The sequence below is a fragment of the Gopherus evgoodei genome, chromosome 3 (genome assembly GCF_007399415.2).
Source record: "Gopherus evgoodei ecotype Sinaloan lineage chromosome 3, rGopEvg1_v1.p, whole genome shotgun sequence".
Classification (NCBI taxonomy): domain Eukaryota; kingdom Metazoa; phylum Chordata; order Testudines; family Testudinidae; genus Gopherus; species Gopherus evgoodei.
This window is the reverse complement of record NC_044324.1, coordinates 83,592,052-83,605,283: the sequence shown is the minus strand read 5'-3', so window position 1 is coordinate 83,605,283 and position 13,232 is coordinate 83,592,052. Positions and strand designations below refer to the sequence as shown.

The window sequence follows — 13,232 nt, the reverse complement described above, 5'->3', positions numbered from 1 at the left end:
AACTGGAGAAGCTATTTTTAAAATTATTGATGACTTTATCAAAAACAGCGACTTGGATTGGACTTGTGTTGGAATAAGCATGGATGGCGCCAGAGCCATGATTGGTTCGAAGAAAGGAGTTGTTGCATGTATTCAAGCTGTTGTGCCAGAAGCAAAATCGACTTGTTGCATTCACAGGGAAGCACTCGCCACCCAGAACATGCAGACAGATCTAAAGCAAGTACTGTATGAAGCTGTGAAAATAATCACTTTTGTGAAAGGCCGCCCTCTGAACGCCCGGCTTGTTTCTCAGCTTTGTGATGAGATGGGCAGTGATTGCACACAACTCCTATTTCACACTGAAGTGCGTTGGCTTTCACATGGAAAAAGTTCTGAATTGCCTGTTTGAGCTGCGAGAAGAACTGCAAGTTTTTTTAGATGAAACCTTAACCTGTGAAACAGTATACATGACTGAAAATGGCTATGCAAACTAGCATATATTGCTGATATCTTTGCTCATTTAAACCACCTCAATCTATCCTTGCAAGGGAAACTTATATCCATATTCCATGTTCAAGACAAAGTGAGCACCATGGTCGTAAAATTAAAACTGTGGCATAAATGTCTTAGTCATCGTGAACTGGATTCCTGTTCATCTCTTCATGACTTAGTAATAAACTCGACTAAGAACTTGATAGTGATGTGTTGCAAACCATGAAGCAGCATTTGGAAAGCTTGCAGAAAGATCTTCATAAGTATTTCCCTGAACCGGACGGCACCTTTGTATGGATAAGGAACCCTTTTATCATCAATGTTCAAACATTTCCAAATAACCTCTCTGCTTCAGAAGACCAGCAGCTCTTGGAGCTGGTTTCAGATAACTTCCTGAATACAAAATTAGAGCAAAATACACTGACGTCATTTTGTTGGTGGGGGGGTTAGCTCTGAATATCCAGCTCTATCGGAAAAAGCAGTCAAGTATGCCTTTTCCCACCTTGTATTTGTGCGAGATCAGATTGACTGTGCTGGTTGGCATCGAAACAAAAAAAACAAAATTGTCTTATTGACGTGGAGCCCCATCTTCTTCTTAAGATCACAAACATCAAGCCAGATATCCCTGCGATAGTGTCTGGTCAAAAGCAGTTCCATCCCTCACACCAAATAGTTTGGTTTGTACTGAAAAATTTTCCATACAGAAATAGTAAATATTAAAACTAGTGCTTTCTTCACTAACCTAACCAAACCAGCATATTTTATTTTCAGAATGATACAAATTCCTCATACACACACACACACACACACACACACACACACACACACACACACACACACACACACACACACACACACACACATATATATACACACACACACACACACACTGTTCTGCCAGACTGCTGATTCACTTCTGTTATTTTAATTATTTCTAGTACTATTTTTATATGTTACTTATTTCTATTAAAAGTTTTCTTTCAAATGTACTATAATTTTGTATTTATTTCTAAATAAACATTTAATCCACAATGAAACGAATTAGGAGTGTGTTATAAAAATGTGGCTACCACCCTCCCTCCTCCCCCAAAATTATCTTCATCAGAGAAGGGGTATGCCGGTAAGAAAAATGTCTCCAAAGGGGTACGCAAGTGTTGTAAGTTTGGGAAACACTGGTCTAAGAGATGTAGACCTTGCAATGTTTATTATTCAACCCTGGTTTAAACTGAAGGAGTCCTGTCATCTGTGCTGATGCCACATTATTTATTGCATGCCAGCCATGTGCCTGATGCTGTAAAAGGCTCAAAATAAACTGAACCAGTGCCCCAAATAGATTACAATCTTGTGGACAAAGATACATTTGTACTTGTGGTTCCCTCTGATGCATGAATATATTGTAAAACTGTATCAATCCATTTTATAGCATCATGTGGGTAGCATCTGTAGATGTGGTAAGAGAGGGTTAAATGAATTAAAATTTAAAGATGATCTGCAAAAAGCCAGTGACAATTTTATAATTAGATGACTGATACTCTCCAAAACAGCATAAAGGTTTTTAAAATATTCTGATTAGCATAACTATGTTTGCCAGGCCTTAGCATACAAACTTCTCAGTGCTTACAAGCTTCCCACACCATGTAATAATTCAACATGCCCTCTGCTAAGATAACAGATCAACTATTGAAGACCAGAGGCTGCCAACAGGGCTAAGAGAAGTCTAGTTTATTCCAGTACTGCACACTAAACAATTTGTTCTGGATTCTTATTTTATACTCATTTAGATATATGATACAATATTAAATGACCTATGCTGGATCTGACATCACCAGCAGACTGGATGCGGGGGTGTCTCACAACAGAAAGGAGGACAATCTACAAAGAAGATGTGACATGATGAGTGTGATATAATATCTCATTGAAATATGACAGGGCCAGAAAGAGTTAATTAACTCATAGACTGACCTGACCCATGGCCAAACTTTAAAGACTGGTTAGGAAAATATGTAAATGAATAGAGCTTTGAAATGCATGTCTGCATTGTTAGAGATAGAAGGGTAGATGTTTGCTCAGGTCTTGTGATATAAGCAAACAAGTCTTGTCTATTGTTATAGCTTTGATTCAAAGATCAAAAAAGAAGTATTAGTATTTAGGAAGACACTTGAGGGAAATAGTATTATTGTCAATATGTCTCTTTGAAGGTTGTGGTAACCAGTATCTAAACTGTTTAACTGATAAATTACTCTGTACTAATTGCCAGGATGTTTGGGAGAAGGAGAGTTAAGCCTACTGTTTTCTCAGGCTAAAAAGCTGCTGGAAATGTGTAAGAACCCTGGGACACGATCCTTCTTCTCAGATCTGCTTTGGGTTTCAAGAGGGGGAAACCTTAAACCATAAGGATTGAGATCCCCAGTCACTGACTGGAGTCACCCTGAATACGGACATTGGACTATAACCCATGGACTATATCTAAAAGGACTTTTGGCAACTATAAGCTCATCTCTGGTATGTATCTGACCCTCAAGAATTGAATTCAAGTCTGTATGTATATTGATCTTTTAACCAACATTCTTTTCTTTTTTAATAAATTTTAGTTTAGTCAATAAGAATTGACTATAAGCACATATTTTGTGCTGGCTTGGTAAATCTAAGTATTGAAATATCCACCAGCTTTTGGGGTTTGTCTGCACCGTTTTGTTTGCAGTTCACCCTAATTGAGTGACCTCAGCTGGCTCCCACGGGCAGCACCATCACAGAAGAGGAAAAATGCCTTAAGATAAATTTAAGAGTGTGCTGGAAAGCCTTCCTTACCCTTTTTACTTAGGTCAGGCAGCACCTCATGCCAAAGTTTTAGACCTATTAAAAAAAGTTAATAGATCACTTTTAAGGGTCTTCTGGAGACTGTTTTCCTGGTTCCCTGAGGTGCTATTAAACCTGAAATAACATTAGCAGTTTATGTCCAGCTGACTCTTTGGAGGTAAATGCTTATAGAACACCTACCATATTACACATACATGTGTGTGCAGCGGGTCTAGTTCTCCTCTCACATTGCTGTAAACTACAAATAGTTCTACTGAAGTCAATGGAGTTACACTAGTGCAAAACCAGTAATCTTTGATTGAATTCACACCCACAAAACTAATTAAAATATTGGGCTGAAAAGTAAAAAGTGAACTATTAAAGAAAATCTAGAATTATGAGGCATAATTAAACATAGCAGGGCAGAACCTCAGCTGATGTAAATTTGCAGAATTTCCATTGACTAATTTACACCAGTTGAGGATCTGGCCTTATGTGCATCACCAAAAGAAGGTATTTGTGTACCTTTGTTTGCAGTGTTATTGTAGCCGTGTTGATCACAGGAGAGTAGAGAGATAAGGTGGGTGAAGTAATATCTTTTTATTGGACCAACTTCTCTTGGTAAAAAGGACAAAGTTTAGAGCAACACAGAGCTCTTCTTCAGGCCCAGAACTCGAAAGCTTGTCTCTTTTATCAACAGAAGTTGGCCAATAAACGAATTATCTTGCCCACCTTCTGTTTCTTAGGTGTCACTTCTACAGCTAGCTCTAAACTCAGGGTTCTTTTTCAAGGTCTAAGACTTAACTCAATCATCACACTTGTGATATTATTTTATTAACTTAAGCATGTAGAGAAAATGGTGAGTTCAAAATTATTACGAGAGTCCCAGGTACTCTATATGAAAGGTCCAATACTATGGACCTTTGACAAGGTCAGAGACTTTTGTGTTGATTTTATATAGGTTACATGTATCTTTAAGGGCTGGCCAGCTATTCCTGGCTAAATGGGTCTGAGACAGAATGTTTCCTGCAGGAATTAAAGTCAATGGGGGTAATTAATGCAAATTCATGCAATTCTGAAACAATGCAGGTAACAAATGTTTTGAAGCTTCATTCCCCTGGGGAAACAGCATCCAGACTGGTTTGACCTGGTTCAAATAATGAATAAAGGACTTGAAACTGTATAAAGTGATCGCCCAGACTTGGGAGATGCTCACTTGCACTTGATCCAAGAACTCAGAGGAGTCTGACCAGAGACAGAAAAGGAACAAAAAAACCCTTTAAACTAGAATCTAGATATGGAAGACAGGTGGCCATTAGTAAGCTAGGCATGAATGTAAGCTGTTTATTGTTTTTAAGATATGGTTTCTTTGAAATGCTTGTGTTCTGAATAAATAGTACTCTGCTTTATGAGTGCTTGCTGGTTGCTGATTTACCTTGTCATTGTCCCTGAGAGAACAGAACTGTGGGTGTTGACTAAAGTCATATTTTCTGAGGTGATCACAGTGTATTGCAGGAATCTGAAATCTAGTCCCTGCTTTGGATGGAGAGGATCTGTGGATCCTGCCCTCAAAGAGATCATGGCTAAAGGTCTGAGATCAAGCGGGGTGCCCTTGTGGAGGCCATCAGGGGATCCTGGAGATGAGAGCAGTGGCGTAGCCAGGTGGAACGAACAGGGGGAGTTAAGTTGGGAATTGTGCCACTCAGTAGTACATTGGGACCAAATTCTGAGACATTTTATTCTCTCAGCAAGCAACAACCTTTTTCCCCCCATCCCTCCACCCACAGACTCAAAGAGCTATGTCTCATAGTTGAAAATACTCACTGACAGAATATTTGTTGATTATTTTTTACCATGATTATTTTTGAGAATGGATTTTGTCATTATGCTCTCCAGGCTTCATCTCCTAGGATGCGGTCCAAGCAACCAATCTCAATCTCCTTCTCCCTTACGTCTGATGGAAAGGGAGAGCTTGTAGCCAGTTTCAGCAGCTTATCTTCCCAGCTCCCAGCCCTCAAGTGCTTCACTGTTCTCCAGATAGATAAAATTTGCCAGGTTATGTCTCCAGATCCCCTTGCTCCTCAGTTACAAACTGGCCTCCAGCCCTCACTCCCCAACAGCCTCCACCACTGCCTAGCTACCTGGGGCCTAGCAAGGAGAATGTGTTATAATCCAAGTAACTTTGCTTTGTTGGGAAATATGCCGAGTAAGGAACAGCAGTGGGGTAGCCCAGGCATAGTAGGGAGACAGAAAACAAAAGGTTGGACACTTGTCTGCAGCAGAATGCTGAATCCTGTAGCATCTTGGGGAAATACTAACTTACACAGTCACAGAATTGAGGTGTTCACAAAGCCCTGGTTAAAGTGAGCAGGGCAGTCACACCTCTCAGGGCTATTGTTTTGGGCTGTCAGTAATGTGGGAAGATGACACTGCACTGGTTTACAGTCAGTTCTTGGTTTTGAGGTTTACTCTGCAACTATGCGGGCTAGAAACATTTTATTTTAAACGAAAGCTGAGTTTCTGGAGCACAGTTCTGCCACCGGGGCTGAATTCTATGACAAATTCCATAACCACGGATACATGAGACTCTGATAATCATTGTTTGTATTAAAGTAGTATCCAGAGGCACCATGAAGAATCAGAGCCCCACAGCACTGGGCACTATGCAAACCAATTAAAAGATAGTCCCTGTCCCAACAAGCTTGAAAACCTGGTTTTCCTTTAGTAAGTGGTGAAAATAATAACTGGGGCTCGACCAAGGTAGTTTAAGTTTGCTTACACAGTTCTTCATATCCCAAGCTGAACACAATCAAATAGATAAGAGAGGAGACAAGAGAAATAAAACAAGTGCTTCTTTTGCAGTGAGGTGCTAGGCAGGCGATGATTGTTAACCTCAAGCTAAAGGGCAGGCAGAATCATTTGTCAGGTTAGAGGGCTGGTGAGGTAAAGGTGAGTTCCAACTTCGTCTTCTCTCCTATTGTCATACGCGAACAGTGACAGGATGACCAAAGTCAGGGCCATCTGTGATACTTTTTTAAACCCCCCAGAACACCCCAGCGTCAGACTTGATTAGAAAGAAAGAACAGCAAAGGACAGAAAAAGCAAACCAAGCCAACAGACTTGGTTTACTCCAAGCTTTATACACTCCCTGGCCATGGAACACTACCCAGGTTGTTATGTCTTGCACATGTCTAATATAGAGCTGACAGACATGAATCATGGTACCAAGTCCACATCAGAGAATGCTTATGTAGAGTGAAAGTTCTTTGGAGCAGTAATCATCTTTTTGTTCTGTGTTTGTACAGCACCTACCACAATGAGGCCCTGGTCCATGACTGGGGCTCTTCAGCGCTACCACAATAATAAAATAATAATGAGAGAAGAGGATGCAATCTCCTGACCAGACATAGACAGAAGAAAAGCCATGCCACTCACCACTGATAGTCAAAAAGAAGCTAGGACTCTAACCAGACTCCCAATTTACAAGCTTTGGTAACAAGTGGTAGACACAGATCCTCAACTTTGGGAAGGAAGCCTGATATAACCTCAGCCAAATGTTTTAGTGACTTTTTCTCTACCCATTATAGTCACCTCAGTCCTCTCTGGATTGAGTGTCAACCAATACACTCCCATCCATGTTCCAAGATCATGGAAACACTAAAATAGATTGTCCAGTCTGGGAAGTGCAAGAATGATACACAAAGCTGAGTGAAACTACAATATTGAAAGCACTTCAGCTCTGTCTCCTTACTAACTCTCCCACTGGTCTCTCATACACAGTGAGTAAGAGGGGTGATAGCACAGAACTCTGCAGGGGATACTCTCTGGGATCTCCTTGAGAAAAAGGAATAAAGGCATCTGAGGACAGTTCTATCTACTTCTGTCAGGGACTAAAAGCAATTTAATAAACACCTCGTGATCCCTGGTATCAAAGGCAGCTGATAGAACTAGTTAATAGCTACATGGATCTTGCCAACGAGTTCTTTCTCAGCGATGTGCCCAGGTCAAGACTCAAATTAACAAAGATCAGGAAAGTCAGAGGTATCAAGATACTCTCAGAGTTGTCACCTCCATGACATTTTCAATAATTTTAACTGAAAATCAATGATTAAATACTGGTTGATAGCTGGATAGATAGTCAACATCAAGGGGTAGCTTTTGGGGCAAAGGTCAAACATGCTGCTGTAATTGCAATCATTAACGGTACTAGTTGCACTGAGTGCCACTTGTTTGTTATTTGGTAGGATTCCCACTACTCTGCAGACTCTGCTAGAATAAATTAAGCTGGAGCACCTAACTACAAGGGAGCAAGTTGAAAACTGAGCTTCAGGATAACGTTTTATCGAACAGTTGTTTTGTGTGTGATATTTCAGTAATGAAAGGATTTTCCAACCACAAGATGGCACTCCCACTGAAATATGAATTCTGTTTTCCTGGTTTGCTGAAGTGCTGTCAGAGACTGGTCACAGAGCCACATACACAACTTGTGTAACCAAAAAAGCTTAAAGCCACATCATGGGTGAATGCCCTTACGTTTAGTAGAGTTTTAAGACAACACTGACTGCAACCTAAACATGTGAAAGAAACCGACAACTCATTTCACAAGAGCTCATTTCAGAAATAGAATTTGTCAGGAAGTACAATAAAGCTGTGAACAACACACCTAATAAGAGAGACTGATTTTAATCTTAATTTTCAAATGGTAAGATTCCTTCCATTTTCCTACTTAATGGCTAAAAAGAACTTTGAATTTCTCTTATTGCAATATTGATTGAATAAGATAAAAACTTACAGAGACAGCTAACATAATATATTCATTCAGGTGAGTGTTTCGAAGACAAATAGTTTTTTGTGGCAAAAAATACGCTAACCAAAAATAATTTTAAAATGATTTTTTCCTTTATTTATAAAGTAGATACAGGTTCCCATTTGGCTTTCAGAAATGGAAAAGAGTTATAATATAAATGCTGATTTAAAAAAAAATGTACATATTGGGTCTGAATTTCAGAAGTTCTGAACACTGAACTCCAGTAATAGGGACTTCAGATATCTAGAACTTCTGAAAAGTCCAGCCCATTGCTTTCTAAAACATCCTTTATACACACACATTGTAAGGCTGTTCTAATCCCAGGCAGGCTGGAAAGCAAGTCCCAGCTAGAGTCTTGACCCATGAATCAAACTCTCAACATTAATACAGACACAGATACAAAATGGTATAGGAGATCCCTGTGATTAGCATGGTCTCACTCATTCTTCTCAATGTCAAATGCTTTGTTGGTTTAGAAAAATTTTAAAACCCAAAGAGACTGCTAAATTTTTTGGTAATGTAGCAGCATCTTTACAACATCGGGAAAGAGAAAAAACCCACACTGGTTGTAAAAGTCCAGAACAATCTGTTAAGCTTTACCTAACAGCTATATCTACACTCTGAACTAGGGATTCCCAGCTTGTGTAAACATACTCAGGCTAGTTCTCATCTGAGCTAGCATGCTAAAAATAGTAGTGTAGCACGAGCAGAAGCAGAGGCAACACAAGCTAGTCATCACGGTATCACGAGATTCAAGTGCGTTTGTATTCAGGGTGACTAGGCCACACTGCCACTGCCGCTGCTCATGCTACACTACTTACATGCCAGCTCAGATGAGAGCTAGCATGAGTATGTCTACAAGAGCTAAGAATCACATCCCTTAGACGTAGCCTAAGCATTGGAACACAGAACTTAGTCGGGAGAGCTTGGTACTAATCCTTATTATGCCACTGACTTGTTGTGTGACCTGTGTTTCAGTTTCTGCACCATTGCTGCAGTAAAATAAGAATAATGGTTAACCATTTCTATAATAGGCTTTAAGTTCCTCAGATGTAAGGGGCTATTTCAGTGCAAAGTATTATTATTGATTATCATATATTAAAAATGTGTGAGATAATGTACTCTGTGGGGATAAAAACCCCAATTCAGCAAAGTACTTTAGCTTTTGTTTGAATCAGTGGGACTCAAGCCCCTGGTTGTGGGGTTTGCTGCATCAGAGCCAAAATTATTTACAGGAATGCCGAGTTTCTTTCAGTCTACATACTCTTCTTTATTGACAAGATCCCTTGATTTTCCTCTGATGATTTTCAAAAGGAGATTTCATATAGTCAGATTGCATATAGAAAGAATCCATGGGAAGGGTGTGGCCTGTGGATCTTTTATAGCAATGCCTATGTTGCACTCTGTGCATAGCACTATGCATGTACTAGAAGAGTCGGTCAAATTGACAAACTCTGTAAAGATGACGACTGTATGAGGTTGCATTTTTATGTTCATATACAAGTTATACAGAAAATATTTGCTTTTCTGTACTATTTTATCTTTGAATCTGTGGTTTTTCTACTAAATAAACCTTTTGTTTATTTTTACCCATAGCCAATCTCTGGTTTGCAAATTCTGTGGAGTGTGTGTATCAAAGTAAGCTGGTATCTGGGGGTCTGGTTTCATGCCTTTGGTGATGATGAACCAGAGGGAGTTCAGGGAAGTTAGAGTGTCTGGTAGTTAAGAACTCAGGGTGAATAGATTTGGGGAGACTTGGGACTAGAAGGGCTGTTGGTGTCACCCTGCAATGAATAACAAGGCTGGTGGAAGCCAGGGTGAGACCTTGTGCTTGTGTGCAGGTAACTGGTGTCAGGGCTCTGTACCAAAGACATAAAGCATAAAGGCATCCAAAGTTACAGGGTAGATGCTGATGGTACCCCTTACTGGTCTAGGAGATCCCCAGAATGTCACATTGTTCTTTCTATATTAGTTTCTGGTTTTATTGGCATACAATCCTTTAACTTTTTTTTTTGTGAAAGATTATCCACTTGACCATCCCAATGATTGTAATGAGAAGTTACTGGGGGGTTGGTATGCAGAGTAATATTTTCCATTACAAAAAATACTCAAATAACTTCCCCAATCCTTACCATCAACTTAGCAACAAGACTCCCAACATTTTGAGTCACCTCATAAGCACTGTGGTTTCACACTTTACATGAGAATTTCCTAATTCAAGGGTTGCAATCAACACAGGGAAATTCTACATTAAACCTGGTCTGACAGAAAAGAGAAACTGATCACCGAACTTAAAATTAATGGTAGCTTATGTACCTGGGATCTTGACTTCGCCACATTTATAATTTGCAAGTAGAACAAAAACCAGACCAGTAATAGCTAAATATAGACAGAGACAGGCCCTCACAGCTAGTTCTTTGAAAGGGCCAATTTCACAAAGCTGAAAACAATTGTGAGCCAAATCAGCTGTGAGGAAGAATTTAATCAGAAAAATGTGAATAATAACTGAGAATTGTTTAGAAGCACTTTTATAGATATCCCCCCAAAATGCCAAAATTGAGGAATGCCATGTTGTTTTAAAAAACAACCTGGTTTAGAGGGGTACTGAAGGCAGCTCTAAAAAAAATATGGAAAACAAATGGAAGTGAAAGTTGATGATAAATCAGAATTTAGGAATTCTAGAAAATTGATAAAAAGGAAACAAGGGGACACAAAGAGAAAGCTATGCTCAGCAAAGGGACACAAATAGAAATCTATACCCAGAAGAGTTAAGGAAAACAAGAAGTTTTTAAAGTACATTAGGAAAATTTTGAAAGAGGTAAATGAGATGATCTGGGTAATTATAGGCCTGTTGGTCTGACATTGATCCTGGACGAGATAATGGAGTGAGTGATTAATATAGAATAAAAGATGGGTAATTAATGTCAATCAACATGAGTTTAAGAAAAACAGACCCTGTCAAACTAACTTGATATCTGTTTGGTTGATAACAGGTACCAATGTTGATGTAATACACTATGGCCTCGTCTACACTACGAGTTTATATCAATTTAGCAGCGTTAAACCGAATTAACTCTGCACCCGTCCACACAACGAAGCCCTTTATATCGATATAAAGGACTCTTAACGATATCTGTACTCCTCCCCGATGAGGGGAGTTGCGCTGAAATCGGTACTGCCATTTCGGATTAGGGTTAGTGTGGCTGCAATTCAACGGTATTGGCCTCCAGGCGCTATCACCATTGAGACCACTCTGGACAGCAATCTGAACTCCGATGCGCTGGCCAGGTAGACAGGAAAAGCTCCACGAACTTTTGAATTTCATTTCCTGTTTGCACAGCGTGGAGCGCCAATCTGCACAGGTGACCATGCAGTCCCAGAATCAAAAAAGAGCTCCAGCATGGACTGTACGGGAGATACTGAAGCTGATCTCTGTATGGGGAGATGAATCTGTTCTATCAGAATTCTGTTCCAAAAGACGAAATGCCAAAGCATTTGAAAAAAATCTCCAAGGCTATGATAGACAGAGGCCACAGCAGGGACTCAACACAGTGCTGCGTGACAAGCGTAACGGAAAGCCAAAGAATCAAATGGATGCTCACGGAGGGAGGGAGTGGGGACTGAGGACTCTAGCTATCCCATAGTTCCCGCAGTCTCCGAAAACCATTTGCATTCTTGGCTGAGCTCCCAATGCCTGAATGATCAAAAACATTGTCGCAGGTGGTTCAGGGTATATATCGTCAATCTCCCACCCCAACCCCCCATGAAAGAAAAGGGAAAAAAATAGTTTCTCACCTTTTTTCAATGTCACCGTATGTCTACTGGATGCTGCTGGCAGACACGGTGCTGCAACGTTACACAGCAGCATCCCATTGGCTTCCCTTCTTGATGGCAGATGGTACAATAGGACTGGTATCTGTCATCATCCCATGAGTATTCCTGGCTGGCCTTGGTGAGGTTGGCTGGGGGCACCTGGGCAAAAATGGGAATGACTCCTGGTCATTCCCTTCTTTAAGCTTTGTCTCCTGGAGATTCAGTCCTGCCTGGAATATCATAGCAGCTGGAGGCTGCCTCCCTTGCCATTTTATCTCAATAAAGTCAGTGTTTCTTATTCATGCATTCTTTATTACTTCATCACACAAACGGGGGGATAACTGCCATGGTAGCCCCGGAGGGGTGTGGGAGGAGGGAAGCAATGGGAGGGGTTGTTGCAGGAGCATCCCTAGAATGGCATGCAGCTCATTTCTGTGGGGATGTCTGGGGCTTTGACCCAGAACGGCTGTTTGCCTCTCTGGTTCTTTAGTAGGCTTGCCTGATATTCTAGGCAGGACTGACTCTACCTTTAGACAAAACATAAAGAAGGGAATGATCTGGGGAGTCACTCATTTTTGTCCATGCACTTCACCAAGGCCAGCCAGGAGTACCCATGACAGCAGCAGATAGTACAATATGACTGGTAACCGTCATTGCCAACTTGCAAAGCGGCAGACGGTACAATAGGACTGGTAACCATCTCTGCTAACTTGCAAAGGCAAGGGGATACTGCTGTGTAGCACTGCAGTACCGCGTCTGTCAGCAGCATCCAGTAGGCATACGGTGACAGTGAAAAAAGGCTGAATGGGCTCCATGGTTGCTTTGCTATGGCATCTGCCAGGGCAATCCAGGGAAAAGGACATGAAACGATTGTCTGCCGTTGCTTTAACGGAGGGAGGCTTGACTAACGACATTTACCCAGAATCACCCGCAACACTGTTTTTGCCCCATCATGCATTGTGATCTCAACCCAGAATTCCAATGGATGGGGGAGACTGCGGGAGCTATGGGATAGCTACCCACAGTGCAACGCTCTGGAAATCGACACTAGCCTTCGTACATGGACGCACACCGCCAAATTAATGTGCTTAGTGTAGCCGCGTGCACTTGACTTTATACAATCTGTTTCCAAATATCGGTTTCTGTAAAATCGGAATAATCCCGTAGTGTAGACATACCCTTAGATGGCTACAAGGCATTTTACTTGGTGCTGCCTGACATTTTGGTCAAAAAACCTAGAACAATATAAAATTAATATGGCACACATTAAAATGGGTTAAAAGCTGGCTAACTGATAGGTCTCAAAATGTAGTAGTAAATGGGAAATCTGTTGGGGTCCCACAAG

General features: G+C 40.7%; 1 protein-coding gene across 7 annotated transcripts in view; it reads right to left on the bottom strand.

Moving 5' to 3' along the window:
• Positions 1-13,232, bottom strand: part of KLHL32 (kelch like family member 32) — a 215,165-nt gene that overhangs the window by 100,964 nt on the left and 100,969 nt on the right. The window lies entirely within an intron of this gene.